Consider the following 18,137-nt stretch of genomic DNA (forward strand, 5'->3'; position numbering starts at 1 on the left):
GTGAGCCACCGTGTGGTTGCTAGGAATTGAACTCAGGACCTCTGGAAGAGCAGTCAGTGCTCTTAACCAACATGTCTGACTCCCATGGAACAGGAATTGCCAATGGAGAAGGAAGTAGTGCAAAAAAGAAAGCTTTGGCGAAATCTGAGTGAGATACATTCAAAGATCACAGGCAGGTGAGCTACTGAAAGGCAGCAAAGAAGGAGAAAGGCAGAAAACACGGACATCACCTTCACAGGCATGATGGCCGGGGTTGGGATCGGGGGAGCTGGCTTCTTAGCAGAAGCCAAAGATCTGAAGCAAGGTGGAAATTGAGTTTATTACTTTACTTATTTGGTTGGCTAGTTAGTTAGCATGTGTAGGTATGCGTGACAAATGTGCATGTGTGAGCCATGGTGTGCATGTGGAGGTCAGAGAAAACTTTCAGGAATCGGTTCTCTCGCTCTACTCGGGGCTCAAACTCAGGTTGTCAGGCTCAGCAGCGTATGCCTTTACCCACTGAGCCATCTCACCAGCTCTTTGACATTTTTAAAATACTAAACTTAAAAACCTGCCAACCTCACATGGTACCAAATACAAGTACTCTTCAAAAAGCTGGAAAAGGATAAAGATGTCTCGGGTATTATGGCCTGAGGGCAGATTGTACTAGATACAGAAGACCTCCTCAGATGGGGGAAAATGGTACCAGATGAAGACACTGATTCCCGGGAAGGAAGGTACCAAAAAAACAACCAACAAGCCAGGATGTGGGGGTGTACACTTTTAATCCCAGCACTTGGGAGGCAGAGGCAGGCAGAATTCTGTGAATTCAAGGCCAGCTTGGTCTACAGAGTGAGTTCCAGGACAGCCAGGGCTACACAGAGAGACCTTGTCTTGAATAAACAAAAGCAAAAACCAAACCAACCAAACAAACAAACAAAAATAACCAAATGGTAAATGTGCAAAACCAGGCTAGCCCCTCCTCACTTCTTTCAGAGGCTTTTCCAGACAGGCAAACCTGTGAGGTGGTTTCAGTGTGAACGTAGAGATGAAGCATCTCTTTCATCTCTCACTACCAACGCATAGAGACCGTCTCTCGAACTTGTCAGCTTACGAGGTTCTGAAGCAGGAAATTCTGAGTGCTAAAAAGGAAACAGAGAGAGTTCTGTGTGAGGAGGAGAGGGAAAGGCTGCAAGATCAACTCCAAATAGAACTTAAGATGACGTCAAGAACACAGATGGTCAGCCCCATAGCTGAACCACCAGAGAAAGGAGTCAAAAAGATTTAGCGGATTCTATTAATCCAAAAAGAAGCCAAGAGAAGGCAGGAGGGGCTGGGAAGTGGCTCAGCAGCGAAAAGCATTGGCTGTTCTTCTGGATGCCTGGGTTTGGTTCTCAGAACCAGCATGGCAGCCAACAGCCACATTGTAACTCCAGTCCCAGGAGATCCTATACCTTCTTCTGGCCTCTGTGGGCACCAAGCATGCATATGGTGCACTGACACACATGCAGACAAAACACTCATGTACATTAAAAGAGAAAAAAAAAAAGAAAAAACAAAAGAATAAAAACAAGAAGGGAGCTGGAGATAGCTGCCTGGTGAAGTACAACCTGAGCGTGTGCCAGGCCCTGGATCAATGGCCAGGATCACAAAAGATAAACAAATAAACAGGAGAGAGAGAGAGAGAGAGAGAGAATGCTTATGGTGGCTTAATTAAGAATGGCTCCCATAGGTTCATGTATTTAAATGCTTGGTCCCGGTTAGTTATTGGAACTGTTTGGAAAAGATTAGGAAGTGTGGCCTTGCTAGAGTAGGTATAGCCTTGTTTGGGGAGAGATTTGAAGTTTCAAAAGCTTGCAACAGTCTCAGCCCCCCCCCCCATAGTCTTTCTCTCCCTCCCTCCCTCTCTTCCTTTCTCCCCTCTCTCTCCCTCTCTCTGCCTCTCTTTCTCTCTCTGTCCCTCTCTCCCTTTCTCCCTCCCTCCCTCCCTTCCTCTCTCTCTGTCTCTGTCTCTATCTCTCTCTGTCTCTGTCTCTCTCTCTGTCTCTCTGTCTCTGTCTCTCTGTCTCTGTCTCTGTCTCTCTCTCTGTCTCTCTGTCTCTGTCTCTCTGTCTCTGTCTCTCTCTCTCTCTCTCTCTCTCTCTCTCTCTCTGCTTCCTGCCTGCAGATCAGGGGTGAGTTCTCAGTCACTGTTCCAGTGCCATGCCTGCTTGCCTTCCACCACACTCACTGTCATTACGATCATGGAGTCACCCTCTGAATCTATAAGCAAGCCCCCATCAAATGCTTTCTTATATAAGTTGTCCTGGTTATGGTGTCTCTTCACAGCAACAGAACAATAACTAAGACAGCACTCATCGTACACTGGTACTGTTGTGATGTATTCACGGCTTTTGTTGCTGTCATTGAATACCCAACAAGACGCATCTTAAGAGACGAGAGGGTTTATACAGTCCCAACAGGGCCAGGAAGACACGGTGGGGTTCATGGAGGCAGGAGGATGTGGCCGAACCCCCTCACATCTGGGCAAACTAGGATGGGAAAAGGGGAATGACTAAGGTCAGCTTGTTTTCCCCTTTTTCCTTTTAAATCTATGGGGGAACCCAGGCTATATGATGGTGCTACCCACTTTGAGGGGACCTGTCTCCTCTCTCAGTCAATCCTCTCTATAAAACCCAATATCACATACACAAAGGTGTGCCTTACTAATGCCCTAGATGTATTTTTTTAAATAGAAAATAGATTCTTTTCTCCTACAACACATCCTGATTCCAGTTGAACCCCCTCCCCCACTTCTCCCAGCTCCCTCCCCCACTCCTATCCTCTCTCCCCCAGATCCACTCCCCATCTCCCTTTTGGAAAAGAGCAGGTCTCTAAGAGACAACAACCACACATGACAAACTCAATACAATAAGACAAGTCAAAAGCCCTTGCACGGCGGCTGGACGGGGCAACCCAACAAGAGGAGAAGGGTCTCAAGAGCAGGCAAAAGAGTCAAAGACACACCCACTCCCACTCTCACCCACTTCTGTGGAGTCCCACAGAAACTCCAAGCCAGCATCCATAACATATACACAGAAGACCTGGTGCAGACCCCCTCTGACCCCTGTATTGGCTGCTTCAGTCTCTGTGAGTCCATATGTGCGCTGCTTAGTTGATTCAGTGGACCCTGCTCTAGTGGAGTCCTCCACCACCTCTGAGTCCTACAGTCTCTTCACCACATCTTCCCGGGGGGTTGATTCAGTGGACCATGCTACAATAGAGCCCTTCACCCCCTCTGAGTCCTACAATCTTTATACTCTCCGAATATTGTCTGGCTGTGGGTCTTTGCACCCACTCCCATCTGCTGCAGGAGGATGCCTTTCTGGTGGATATGGAGAGGGGTAAGACAGGCTGCAACTGAGTCTGCTGGGGGAACGGGAAACCCCTAGATAGTTCTTAATATGACAAGTTGGCAATCAAAATTTAACCTTCATAGCATCCATTATACAACAGGAAAATGAAACCCAATGTCTGTGAGGGGCTAAGGCAGTAGAATGCCTGTGTTGGGATCCAGAAGTCACCCCACAAACCAACATGCACTGATCTCAGATAGACAGAGACCATTGATTGAGCATTCACCCCAGTACTGATCGATCAGGGCCACAGACCCGACTCGGGAGCTGACTGTGCCCACAGATCTTTCCCAGGGCCAGATTAGAAAGGCAAAACCCACAATGAGCTCGTGTGAAGGTGCAGAAAGCATTGTCCCGTGGTTGGCTCTGACTCAAGCTATTTTGTCTGGCTAGACCGAGCAGTTCTAACTGATCTTTATTCTGATTGGTCCTAAGTGGAACTTATGGTTATGGGATTTCTTAAGATTGACAAACCTCAGAACATAACAGGCCATGTGTTCAGCTTGACCCTGCTCTATATTTCTGTGTCAGTGACAATATGAAATGACTAGCACACATGGAACAAAATGGTTGGAGCTATGCTGCAGGAGCAGGCCTCCGCAGTACGTGCAAGGCCCTGGGTTCGGCTCCCAGCCCTTTGATGCCTCTCTCTCTCTCTCTTCCCATGCCACATCACATTCATTTAAATAGCTAAAAATTAAGATGAAATTAAAAGCTCCAGGGAGTAAAGGGGTAGGCTCCACAGCTTGTTCTCCCTGTCTTTTGTCTGTCAGTACAGACAGTAGGGTTCAGATACATTGAGGAAGCATCCCCAGTTGCTCACATGAAGATATAGGCATTGGCTTTGGGCTACGGCAGCATCACCTGGAAGTTCTTCTCCTGCAGGGAGGGATGGCTAAGGCCAGCCCACTGTCTGTGCTAGGTGGTTCTCTGGCTCCAGCAGACCAGAGTAGACTGCTGGCCTGTTCTCCTCTGACCACATCTATGGGGGCCTTCCTGTTCCCATGGGAACTTAGAAAATACTTGGGCTTGGCACAAAGACAGGCCCAGTGATCTCTTTCACTGCTGGAAAATGACGCTACTCCCAGTGATCAATACCTGTGGGGTTTTTCCAGATCCTTTTCTCATGAGACAGCACACTGTTCTGACTGGTTGTTTTGGAAAGATGATGGACTCAGAACTTAAATGATCTTTCCCAGCATCCCACGGTGTGCTAAGTTATACATTTGGGCATTATATATGCTTTACGGCAGGAAATGCCTTGCTTGCTCCCCTCAAAGCGTTGGGTCGAAAAGAATGGTAAGTCAGCAAAGCTCATGACTTTATCCATAGGGACCCCAAATTGGGTATAACATAGATGTCCTTCAGTGAATGGGCAAACTGTGGCTGGGGCATACCTTAGAATACAGTAGCAAAGAAGAGGGATGAACCCTGCTGCCCGCAACCATCTGGGTGTGTCTCTGGAGAGAACACTAGGAAACTCCTAGCCTGAAGGTGTATGTGCAGTTTCAATCATGAAACATTGGTGGGAAAATAAAACCTGAGAGACGGGGAGATCAGGAGTTTCCAGGGAATGTGGGGGTACAAGAAGTGGGGAGGCTATGAAAGATATGGGGTCACTGTGGAGAGGAATGATCTGTGCCAAGACTATATTAATGTTTGTACCTGGTATTATGGTTCAGATGTGAAGTGTCCCCCAAAAAGCCCATGTGCTGAAGGCTTGGCGTCCAGTCGGTGGCGCCACAGAGAGGCAATTGGATGGTGGGGAGCTCTGGTTTTATAACTCATTGATGGCTTCCCCAGTGAAGGCACTGCTGGCAGGTAGGGCCTAGGTGGAGTAATTAGGGCATGCCCCATGCCTCATGCCCTATGACCCGTGACTTATACCTCGCGACCTAGTTTTCTTTCTGTCATTGGAATAAAAAGCAACTTAGAGGTTTCCTTCAACTCATAATTCTAGACTGCGTTCCATCAAGCAGGTGAGTCAAGGTGACAGGAACATGAACAGCTAGTGACATCACATCCAGAGTCAGGAGCAGAAGGCGTGCAGCCTGTGCTACTGCTCAGTTTGCTTTCTCTATGCTCATACAATGCAGGGCTCCAAACCAGGGAATGAAGCTGCCCTCTTTGGGGCTGGGCTTTCCCACCTCAGTGAAGGCAGTCAGGACAACCACACGCATGCATGCCCACCTCAGTGAAGGCAGTCAGGACAACCACATGCATGCATGCCCACCTCAGTGAAGGCAGTCAGGACAACCACATGCATGCATGCCCACCTCAGTGAAGGCAGTCAGGACAACCACATGCATGCATGCCCACCTCAGTGAAGGCAGTCAGGACAATCACACACATGCTTGCCCGCAGGCCAGCTTGATCTGAATGATCCCTTGATGAGATGCTAGGTTGGGTCAAGTTGACAACTAGAAGTGACCACCATAAAGGGGCAGGGGATGAAGTCTGTCTGTCTGTCTGCTTCTCTCTTTGCCCCTCTGTCCGTCTTTGTGTGTGTGTGTGTGTGTGCATGCCCAGTGTGTGTGTGTGGTCACCTCGAGGTAAGTCACCTTCCACACCTATGTCTTCTGCGTGATGTTCTTCCAGCCTCACACCAATCTAAAGCCACAGAACATGGAGCCCACCGATGCTGAACTGAAGCCTGTGAAACTCAGAGCCAAAATAAGCCTCTCACTCTTTAGGTAGTTCTTCCAAGGTATTGGCCACAGTTGTGGATAGCTGCCGAACACACCTGGTTGGAACGTTGTGCTACAGTTTGGTTAAGATATGACTACACCTATAGAGAAACCCTGTCTCGAAAAACCAAAAACCAAAAAAAAAAAAAAAAAAAAAAAAAAGATATGGCTACACCACCTCCATTGCCCCACCATGGATAGAGAGCCTATTCCTCTCTCTGAAACTGCATGCCTATCTGTATTATTGCAAAATTCAGCTTAGTCTGTCTGTCTGTCTGTCCATCTGCCTGTCTGTCTGTCTATCTATCTATCTATCTATCTATCTATCTATCTGCTTTTTTGAGACAGAGTTTCTCTATGTAGCCCTGGCTGTTCTGGAACTTACTATGTAGACCAGGCTGGCCTTGAACTCCCAAGGATCTGCCTTCCTGTGCCTCTGGAGTGCCGGGATTAAATGTATACACCACCATGCCCAGCTTGGTATTTTAAGAAGAGACCCAACTTGAAAATGGTATCATGTGAATTTCAGGTCACACACAGGGTGCTTCAGGCATGGCTTCCCGATTCTGTCTCTCCCCTACTGGCCCTCATGAGCTCTCCAGGCATCTGGGGAGCAACTGCACAGGCAGACCAGACATCTGACTCCGACATCCCCTGGAGTGCATTTTACTGCTGCCATTTAACTAATGCTCCCCTAAATGGTTTTCCTCAGGAGATCAGATAGTCCACCGGGGAAGGAAAGCCATAACAATTATATGCAGATAAGTAAATGGCACGTAAACATTATTTTCCAGCTAAATTAAACTAAGTCCAGATCAGGAGCAGAGTCAAGGTGGTAAGCATGTGACAGCATATGTCCCAGAGTGACTGCAAAACAGATGCTCTGAGAAGGTGTGACAGCCACTCCCTGAGGCAGCCATCTTGCTGAGGGGCTCTCCCAGACCTTGGCAAGTGTCTAGTTAGGGTTTTACTGCTATAAAGAGACACCATGGCCAAAGCAACTCTTATAAGGACAACATATGTTTGGGCTTGGCTTACAGGTTCAGAGGTTCAGTCCATTATCAACATGGTGGGAGCGTGGCAGCGTCTGGGCAGGCATGGTGCAGGAGGAGCTGAGAGTTCTACATTTTCATCTGAAGATCACTAGGACAAGACTGGCTCTTCTTTGGTTAGGAGGAGGGTCTCATTGCCCACCCCCACAATGACACACTTCTTCCAACAAGGCCACACCCACCCCAACAAGGCCATACCCACTCCAAGGCCACACCCACTAATAGTGCCACTCCCTGGGCCAAGCATATTCAAACCATCACAGTGGGTATCCCTACCCCACACCCCCATTCTCAGACCTCTTCTTTAGGGTCTCATCTTTGCTGCCTCTGTGTTTGCCAGAAGAGGCTCTTTGAATCTGCTTGTGCAGGCACAGCCTGCCTTCCCACATCACTTAAATAGATATCAATAAAGAGATCGAGCATGGCCCCAGAGACAGCAGTTCCCAACACTGTTCGATGCCCTTATTTTTAGCTCAGCTGCCTTTTTTTTTTCTTGGCTCCTCACTGTGTCTCACCATGCCAAGTTTATTCCCAAGAAATCTGTCCTTGCCTGTGCCCACGAACCTCAGACTGGGAGCCACCACTGGGCTGAAGTCCTCACCTTAGCTTCACCTTTTCCAGGGCTCCAGGAGTCACTAGCTGCCTTGGAGGCCAAAGCCAACTCAGCCACGGGAGCAAGGCTAATGCCTCTCACACCAGCTCCTGGCATATCTCCAGCTGGGGTGACACAGCAGAGGGTGGTGATGGGAAAGGACTGAACCAGGGATGTCAGCTGACCTGGGCTTCCACAGTTATTCCTGCATGAATGTAGTTATTACTACAGAAAGGGCGTTCAGCTAGAGTTCTGCTTCCAAGACTACCACAGGCTCCAATCTCCTGTCCCAAGCTGAGAACCTTCTCCAAAGAAACCCAGAACCTTAGAACCACCTGGAAGAAATACACTGTATAAACCCTTAGCTCAGTGAGGCCATATTTAGCTTCAAGGCGATGCTACCATGTAGGACGGTGGGCTGTGATAGGCAGCCTGGACCCTGGTCGAGCTCAGGATTAAAATTCCAGTGACCCCACAGGTGACCCTACAGGGGATAACCTTGCAAGGAACAGTAAGCATTTTGCCACACTTGGGCTCCTGGCTCCTGTCACATAGCTACAGAGCCACCCCCCCCCACATACACACCTCAGAGGTCTGTGGCCATCAGTCATGTAGGAGCAGCACCCCAAGCCCTTCCACATTCAGATAAGGTATCCCCAAAATCTCAGACCAAGCCAATGGGAAGTACCTGCTGTCAGATCCTGACCCACCCCAACACTGTATATAATGATCCTATCCAGATGCAGAAAATGTGGTACATTTACACAATGGAGTACTACTCAGCTATGAAAAATGATGAATTCATGAAGTTTTTAGGCAAATGGATGGAACAAAAGAACACACATGGTATGCACTCACTGATAAGTGGATATTAGCCCAGAAGTTTGGAAATACCCAAGATACGATTCACTGACCACATGAAGCTCAAGAAGAAGGAAGACCACAGTGTGGATACTTCAGTCCTTCTTAGAAGGGGGATCAAAATGCCCATGGAAGGAGATACAGAGACAACGTTTTGGGCAGAAACTGAAGGAAAGGCCATCCAGTGACTGTCCTACCTAGGGATCCATCCCATATACAGTTACCAAACCCAGACACTATTGCAGATGCCAATAAGAGCTTGCTGACAGGAGCCTGATATAGCTGTCTCCTGAGAGGCTCTGCCAGTACCTGACAAATACAGAAGTGAATGTTCACAGCCATCCATTGGACTGAGCACAGGGTTCCCAATGGAGGAGCTAGAGAAAGGACCCAAGGAGCTGATGGGGTTTGCAGCCCCATAGGAGGAACAACAATATGAACCAACCAGTAACCCCAGAGCTCCCAAGGACTAAACCACCAACCAAAGAGTACACGTGGAGGGACCCATGGCTCCAGCTGCACATGTAGCAGAGGATGGCTTTGTGGGACATCAGTGAGAGGAGAGGCACTTGGTCTTGTGAAGGGCCCCAGTGCAGGGGACTGCCAGGACAGGGAAGCGGGAGTGGATGGGTTAGTGAGCAGGGGGAGGGAGGATGGGATAGGGGGTTTTTGGAGGGGAAACCAGGAAAGGGGATAAAATTTGAAATGTAAATAAAGAAAAGGATATATATATATTCTATCCAGAAGGAATAAGGTGGCATGAGAGCTACTCTGTCATCTGAGAGCTTCTGTCATAAGAACTGTGACACTGCTGCTTGGGAAAGGGTTTGCTCTCCCAAAACACCACCAGAAGCTCTCCGTACTCCTAACTGGCTAGTTTCTCTCATTTGGCTCAGCCCCCCCCCCCCCCGACTCAGCGCAGGGCGATGGGTGTAGCCTCTTGGAGCAACTGAGGCAACACTGGCAGAGACTGAGGTGGAGCCAGCTGGGGCATCAGAGGCAGCGGAGGCTCCTCCCCTCACTGCTTGCACTCTCTTCCCTTTGCCTGAACCCTAGCACCCGGCCAGGCCAGAGGTCTCCATGGAAAACCTCCAGTTCACAGGCCCACACCACCACAGTCCCTGGATGGCTCCTGGTCCTCCACTGCCTCCCGCCTCCTCCTGGGATATCCCAGATGCCCCAATGCATCCAGGGTCCTGCAAAACTCAGCTATGATGGAGATGCTTTGCTCCCTGATATCCAGCCAAGCACCAGAGTTGAGGTGGAGTCACGGGCTTAACCCACTGCCTGAATGCTCAGGGTCTACTGACCAGGGATGGGCTGGCTCAGAGAGCTGCCACAGTCAACTCTTGAACCTGATCAGTCCTTACTCCTTGTCCTCAGAAAGCCCAGCATCTCTGACGCCTTTTCCCTAACCGTGGAAATAAGTTTGAAAATAGGCCCTTGGAGGGCTGGTGACCATCTTAGCCAGCCCTCTGGCCTCAGGCCTCCCTCACTGTTCTGCCTAGGGGTGGGGGGAATGGAGCAAAGACCCTCCTCCCTCCCCAGCAGCTGGCTGCCTCTCCCCACCTGCAGGACAGGAGCTCCAGACCAAAGTGACAGATATCACGACTGGCCTGCGTTCTCTGAGGTTTACCAATGTTCACCTGCCCTGTGCCTATCTGGGGTGTCCCCGAAATACCAAGTAGGCTTCTGTGTCAGCTTGCCTGGTTCTCAGAGCTGGTTCACACACACACACACACACACACACACACACACACACACCTGCTTTGTAGAAATTCCACCCTTAATGAGTCTGAAACTGAAAGCAAACAGGTCCCTAACCCAAGTACATTGTCCACAGAGCGATGTAAGGGCCATTATTGCAACTTGGCAGCAGGGGTGTGGTTCCTTTCCTCGAGGCAGAGAAACACTCAGAACATCGGAAATGCCCAAATTGGAGAATTAACAAAATCAGGAAACTAAACACAACTAAAAAAAGAAAAACAAAAGCTATGCTACTTGGAAATCTATGAGTTTTTCTCCTTAACTCTCCACCAAAGGCCAGCCCGATAGCACAAATAAACCCAGTAATGCTATTTGTAAAATCCAGAGGACAAGCTCACTGCTGATGGGGCTTGGAAGCAGGCATCACGAAACAGCCGTGACCTAAATGTCGTTCTATTAAAGGGGGAATGAGAAGAAATGGACCTAGCACTGACCTGAAAGGTTGGGAGACGTTATTTAAATGCAACAAGAAGGGAGGAATCGATAAAGATAAAAAGCACAGCAGATATTGAGAACTGAAAGGGCTAGGCTTATCTGTCATTTGGAAAAACGCCTGAATGAGCAAAGGGCAAGAAACTTTAAAAAGGGGACGTCCATGCTGAACAAGAAAGGGATATGGCCGAAGCGACCATTACATTTAAATTAGGATGAAAGGGGATTTTCCAGAGAAAACTGACTTTGGAGCACTGTAGAAAAACTAACTGGCTCCTTTACAACAAACAAATTGGGAAAGTTGCTAAAGAGCCCTTTCCCTTCAAATCCCTCTCTGGTACACAAAATACCACCTGACCATAGAGCATCCCAAGGGAGTCTACCAGGCTCAAACCCCCTGAGCCCAGGAAAAGAAGAACAGACCGCTGCCTCTTATTGCAGAACTGTAACATTGACGCCAAAACCCAATGAAGAAGAGGCATCCTCACCAGCCGAGACTTTAATGGATACAGTTCATCAGCCCTAAGTGAGGAGTGCTTCCGGGTCACAGGTCACAAAGTGACATGTGCTGCAAACACATCAAAGGCTGTTCCTGTCACTCTGCCCATCAACGGATTTGAGAAGAAATCCCTTATGGTTGTCACTGGAGTTTGACTGTGTCCCCAAAGTCCATGTATTGGAATTTAATCCCTAGTGGAGTATTTGGGGGTCCTGAGTGGCCACATATGTCCCAAGGCTCTGCTTACAGACGTCATGATGTTGATCACAGAAGGCATGGGGCCTCCTGTCTGATCTTTCTTGTTTACTCTCTGGTCCTCTCTTGCCCTCCCATCTTCTACATTTTTGGCATTAGAATTTCCAACTCCCGGGACCACAAGAAATAAATTTTGGCTGCTTGTAAATTACCTTGTGGAACTCTGTCGCAAGGTGACTGTCTTTCTCCAGTGAAAGCATTTACACAGGTTCTTAACAGGGCAGCATCTCTGCATATGTAAATATCAACCCAAAAGTCAGCCGGCCTGTGCAGGAGAAAACCGGTTTAACCCATGTGAACAAAGGGCTGGTGCAAGTTAAGAAGAGGGGGAAAGAGGAGATTTAGAAACTATTAGTGTTTTAGTGATCAGAGACCATTCACTTAGACATCAGTGGATCTGTGTGAGTACCGAGTCCCTCCCGTTCAGTGCCTCACAACTACTGACCTCATTTAATCCCAACAGTGCAAAAGCTTTGCTGTGAACCTATCAAATGACTCAGTAACAACCTTGCGCTACTTCTGGGTCCCAGATATGCAAAATTGAGTCCTCACAGAGGGACAGCACTCCTGTCCTTTGCCACGCCCACCACTCCCCTCATTCAGAGACCCTCCCCACAGTCAGACTGCATCCTGAGTCTTCAGACCAAGTGAAGACCATCCTGGCAGCCAAACATCATATTCCCAGTCATCAATTCCTAAACCGGTTCTGAACTGGCACATCACAGCAGACAGCATTTTCCCCTGTGCTTGATGGCCTAGGAAACACCCCCAGGATGTCCTTCCTAGGCGTCTATCATCCATGCTGGGAACACAAGTTCAGCCATGCTGCAGCAGAGGTTGCTGTTTATACTGTACGAGCCCATGCAGAACATGGGGGAGGGGAGCAACTCTTGGAGCTGGAAGCTTGCTCACACCCAACAAGCTGCTGAGCCAAAAACCCGGAGAAGGAATAGGGTTGAGGGAAGAGGAGGGGGAGGCAACAAGAACTATCCATCCTCGTGCATGCATAGGTCACTGGCCACTGTGTCACCTGTTACAGGCACCTGGGGAGAGCAGAAGCCCAGTGGAGGGACAAATGGAACCAGGGAACGTGGACCCAGTGGAGGGATGAGGGAGGGAAGAAGTCTGGGGATGGATTGCTGACCCTGTGTGGTTTTGGTGAACGACACACTCCAAGGGTCACTGTCTGCACCTTGGGGGGACAGGGCATCTAAGGACATAGTGTGAATGGTCAGCTGACCAAATTTCTGCAGAAGCAGAGTGGCCTAAGACTCTAGGACAGTCGGGCAAGAGGTAGGCACAAAGAATCAGTGCCACATTGGAAGTATGCTTTGCTTGAACCTTCCACCGTAATCCACTCCGGAGCTGGTGCCTGCAGCGTCTGGAGGCTGGAAGGTGAGCAAGGCAGCAGAGCATTCTGGGTGTGACCTGTATTTGGAGCCAAGCACCTGCTAGCTACAGGACTGTCAGAACAGCTGAGGGTTGTCCTTGATCCGAAAGGACAAATTGGGGATCCTGAGCCAGCTAGATGGGGTGTCAGAGAGCTCAGAAACAGGGCAGGGAGCTCTGGCAGGTTTTAGAGATAAAGGTTCAGGCCAGGCCTCACTCCCTGGGCTTTTGTTGGAGACCATGGGATCGAGCTTCCTCTAAGCCTAGGAGCTGGCAGGAGCTATGGCATGCATTTTTAAATGTCCATTAGCTGAGGGCACTCTCTAAGTGGCCTGTGGTGGGCCACAGAGGCTCCAGCAGAATGGCAGGGAGGCTCTGGGGGTGGTCACAGGACACATGCTCAGCCTCTCAGCAGGACTGTGGTGTGCTGCCAAGAAGAACTGTCCTATTTACCCAGGCCCAGCACAGCATGTCCTTAGTTGGCATCTCCAGCCAGGCCAACAGAAGCACCATCGGTGGCAAGTGTGGGGAAGGGCCCAGGGCCTGGGATGGGGTTGTGGGCCTAAGGATTTGGGATTAGTTGCTTTCTGCTGGAGTGATAACAGCAGGACTAAAAGTAGCTGGGGGAGAGGGTATTTGGCTTATACCCCCTACCACAGTCTGTCATCAAGGGAAGTTGGTAGCAGCTCAAGTCAGAAACTACAGCAGAGCCGACAGAGGAGTGCTGCTTATGGAATTGGTCCTCATGACCTTCTCAGCTTGCTTCAAACAAAAACCAAAACCAAACCAACCCCCCCAAAACAAAACAAAAACAAAAAAACTCAGGATCATCTCCCCAGGGCTAACTCTGTCCACATTGGGACAGGATGGGTCCTCCAACATCAATTATTAATCAATAAAATGGCCCATAGGCTTGTCCTTAAGCCATCTGATGGAGACATTTTCCCAATCCAGGTTCCCTCTTCCCAGATGACCCTAGCTCATATGTCAAGTTGACAAAACAGAAACTAGTTCAGATCTCAACCTTAAGTCCTGGCTGAACTAATCCCCTACTGCTGGTCACTCACAGAGCACAAGGAGAGGCTGGGGGGAGGTAGCTCAGTGACAAAGCACTTGCCATGCAGGCATGAAGACCTGTGTATGATTCTCAGAATCCTTGTCAAAGGTGGGGAATGGTGATACACCCCTGTTGCCCCAGTGCTGGGCATGGAGCAGAGCCGTGGACAAAAGTAAAATAAAATAAAAAATAGAATAAAATAAAATACTAAGACAGATGCTGAGGAATGACAACTGATGCTGTGTGGCAGGATATTTGATCACAAGGTGAACCCCGAGGCTATGAACTGGAAAAACCCGTTTCTTGTTGTGGTGTGGCTCAGCCCTAGCCATATCTTTAACCTAAGAGCTTTCTGTACACAAGAGCTAAATAAAGTCATCGATGGGTCAAGAGGCAGAACAAGCAACCAGCTGACAGGGAGTGAACATAGGAAAACCCAGGAAAGAGAAAGGAGGGTCTTTGAGCTGAAGGGTATTTAAGACAGTGTGGAGAAGAAGAAGCAAGTTTTTCCTTCTGGGACTTTGGTGGAGTTGGAAGGTCAGCTGGGTGCTTTCTCTCCCTCTCTGAGATAGCAGGCTTTCACCACAGTGACTAGCTCCTGAGTCTTCATTTGGTAAAATCAAACATTTGATTTAAAAACAACAACAACAACAACAACAACAACAACAACAATGTTGATTTCTGCTCTCCCCCTAAGTGGGACTTCTTGTGGCTGACTCTACAGTTCTCTAGTTTCTCTGAAGCTGAACTTGGTTTGAATAATGAAATGTTGCCTGTTTTTGCGATAATGGTCCCAGGCAGTCATGATCCAGGTGAGCCTTGGGGGAGGGTCTCTAGAGCTTCGATCAGAGCCACCTGGGTCAGGCAGGTGCACGGGGATTCAAAAACCAGGAAGACTCAGGACCTACCCAGGCCTAAGCCACAGCCATCACAGCAGGTGTTTGGCTCAGCTGGCTCCTCTGGAAACACTTACCACTCCATATTCCAGTTAAGGGGTGACCCTGGGAGGGGGTTCAGTATCACTGGAAATCCTCTCTGGAAGGAGCACCAACATTCACATGGGAAAGGCTTAGGCAGTATGATCCTTGCTCAGGTTGCTGGTCAGAGGCTAGAAAGCAGAGAGGTAGGAAGGAAGATGAGAAAAGAGAGCTCTGTGGGCAGCGGAGCTATCCAAGAAAAGCTTAGTGTTCCCTCTGTGTCTGCTGGGGACATGAACTACTGCAGGGGACCACCAGCATGTAGGGGACTCCCCTGGCATGGTGGTTGGGAGGAAGTGAGCAAGGACCCAACAGTGTGGCCTTGTTCCAGGGCTGCCATGGAGTGAGCATCCTGCTTGCTGTCTACCCGTAGAAGATGAGCGCTGTATTTTGCTCTTCTACTCTGACTGGATGCAGGAAGAAGAGATCTACTTGGCTTATGCTTCCAGGTTACGGTCCATGACTGAAGGAATTCAGGGCGGGGACTGAAGCAGAAACTAAGGAGACAGTACTTACCAGATCCCTAAGTGGCTCATAGCTTTCTTATAAAGGCCAGGTCCACCTGCCTAGAGTTGGCCCCGCTCATGTCATTCATCAGTCTGAACAATCTCTCCCAGACATGGCCATAGCATCCTGATCAAAGCAGCTCTTCAATTGAGGGTCCCTCTTCCCAAGTGAACCTAGGTTATGCTAAGCGCCCCTAAAAAGACAACAAGTGCTGATTCCCAGTGGACAGGGGCTTCTCTTCAGGAACCTCAGTCTTCCATTAGTAGGCATACTGGTCTTATGAAACCCCATGAAGGCACAGCAGTGACTCCTGATACCAGAGTGGACATAGACTCCAGCCCCAAGCCTGATTTACTTATTCAAGTAGCCCCTGGCAGCATCAACATTAAGAGATGTTTTTGGGAGCTCCAGTGGCGCAATCGGTTAGCGCGCGGTACTTATAACACCATTGCATACACTAGCAAGATTTTATCGAAAGGACCCAGATGTAGCTGTCTCTTGTGAGACTATGTCGGGGCCTGGCAAACACAGAAGTGGATGCTCACAGTCAGCTAATGGATGGATCACAGGGCTCCCAATGGAGGAGCTAGAGAAAGTACCCAAGGAGCTAAAGGGATCTGCAACCCTATAGGTGGAACAACATTATGAACTAACCAGTACCCCGGAGCTCTTGACTCTAGCTGCATATGTATCAAAAGATGGCCTAGTCGGCCATCACTGGAAAGAGAGGCCCATTGGACACGCAAACTTTATATGCCCCAGTACAGGGGAACGCCAGGGCCAAAAAGGGGGAGTGGGTGGGTAGGGGAGTGGGGGTGGGTGGGTATGGGGGACTTTTGGTATAGCATTGGAAATGTAAATGAGCTAAATACCTAATAAAAAATGGAAAAGGAAAAAAAAAGTCTCCCAACTAAAACAATCATAAAAAAAGAAGAGATGTTTTTGTTACATTTAAAATATAACAGTATTTATATTTTTATATACATTGTTATACAACATATAAACATTGTTAATATTTTGTTCCATTTAACACATATTCATTATGGGGAAGAAATGTGTGTGCTTGCACGTGTGTGTGTGTGTGTGTGTGTGAGAGAGAGAGAGAGAGAGAGAGAGAAAGAGAGAGTTAGTTTAGTCAGAGATTATTGGTTGTTTCCTTCTACCACATGGGTCCCAGGGATCAAACTCAAGTCACTAGTTTTGGTTGCAAGCACCTTTACCCACTGAGCCATCCTGCTGGCCCTACTGCTACAATGTAAGGGCCTCTTGAGGCTTCCCAACACAGGATCCCCAGTTTACATTAGGCAAAAGAATCATGACCACAGAAACCACGGGTCTGTCACTGACTTCCCCTTCAGCTCAAGTAGATGGCCCAGAAGAGGGCCTGCCAAGGCCCCAAGCCTACACCCCAGGGTACAGCACACAGATGTGCTCAGCCACCAGCTGGGTGTCCTGTCTGGGTGTCACCAGAACAGTGTGGCCTTTCCTGTTAGCTCCGGAAACCCACTTGCAGAATCTGTTCCACCCCTAGGCGATAATCAAACAGCAATGGAGGGCAGATCACCAACTGAGAAATGAAATACTTTCTTTGGATTTCTAAGCCAGAAGAGCAGAAGGCAGAGAATGTCTTAAAGATCAAGAGAGGGGCTTCAGAGATGGCTCAGCAGTTCAGAGCCCTGGCTGCTCTTGTAGAAAGCTTGGGTTTGATCAGTAGCGGTGCAGCAGCTACCACCATTTGCCAACTCCAGTTTCAGGGGGTCCGATGCCCTTCTCTGGCCTCCGTGGGCACTGAACACGCACAGTGCACATAGGTGCACACAGACAAAGCCCTCATAATTGTACAATAATTCCTTAAAATCAAAAGAAAGTAATAACAGGCTATGGTTATGTCACACGGCTAAAACCAGAGAGAAATAAAGGCATTCTCAGAAAAATGAAAATCGAGTTTTTGCCAGAGGAACTTTAGAACTGGTTTGTTCACACTGAAGGAACCTTGGCTGGAAGCATTAAGATCAAGCCCCAAACCAAATATGGGGCGGTCTGGGGTGATGACTCAACTTACAAAGTGCCCACTTTGCAAGCACAAGGACCAGAGGTTGATTTTGAAAATGCAGAGTCCTGAGGAGAGGAAGACAGGCAGATCCTGGTGCTTGCTGGCCCCACTGAGCTCCTACTTGGCCAACTTTGGGCTAGTGAGAGACACTGCCTCAAAAAAGTAAGGTGGACCGTGAGAGTTTCCAGGTCTGAGGCTGAAGGGGGACAGTGAGGCAAGACTGCTGTTGGGGGTAAGAGATTTGATAAAAGAGTCATTAACACCACAGACAATCAGCAGTGTGGTAGGGGGTCAGAGGAGAGTACCAATTTCAGAGGAAAGAGAGTTTCCTTTAAAAAAGAAAAAAAAAAAAGAAAGAAAAAAGAAGAGAGTTATCTACTTCCTTTCTGTATCTAAGTACATTGTAACATTGTAGCAGTCTTCAGACTCACTGCACCAGAAGAGGGCATCGGATCCCATGTGGTTGCTGGGAATTGAACTCAGGCTCTCTAGAAGAACAATCAGTGTTCCTAACTGCTGAGCCATCTCTCTAGCCCTCAGAAAGAGAATTTCTACGAGGCATGGCTGATGAGCAGCCCACAGTATGCCCTGTAGTCAGGCTGTTTCTGAGTCGGCTATAAGCTTGGGGTGGGGCA

At 48.7% G+C, this 18,137-nt stretch overlaps 1 long non-coding RNA gene across 1 annotated transcript; it reads right to left on the reverse strand.

Annotated features, from left to right (window-relative positions):
• Positions 1 to 747: 747 nt before the first annotated feature.
• On the reverse strand, positions 748 to 15,964 carry Gm30122. The gene is made up of 3 exons (XR_380597.2): positions 14,939 to 15,964; positions 11,672 to 11,784; positions 748 to 1,121 (listed from the first exon to the last, which is right to left on the reverse strand). It is a non-coding gene; the product is annotated as a predicted gene, 30122 (long non-coding RNA).
• Between the last annotated feature and the right edge of the window lie 2,173 nt (positions 15,965 to 18,137).

Source organism: Mus musculus, chromosome 10, assembly GCF_000001635.26.
Source record: "Mus musculus strain C57BL/6J chromosome 10, GRCm38.p6 C57BL/6J".
Taxonomy (NCBI): domain Eukaryota; kingdom Metazoa; phylum Chordata; class Mammalia; order Rodentia; family Muridae; genus Mus; species Mus musculus.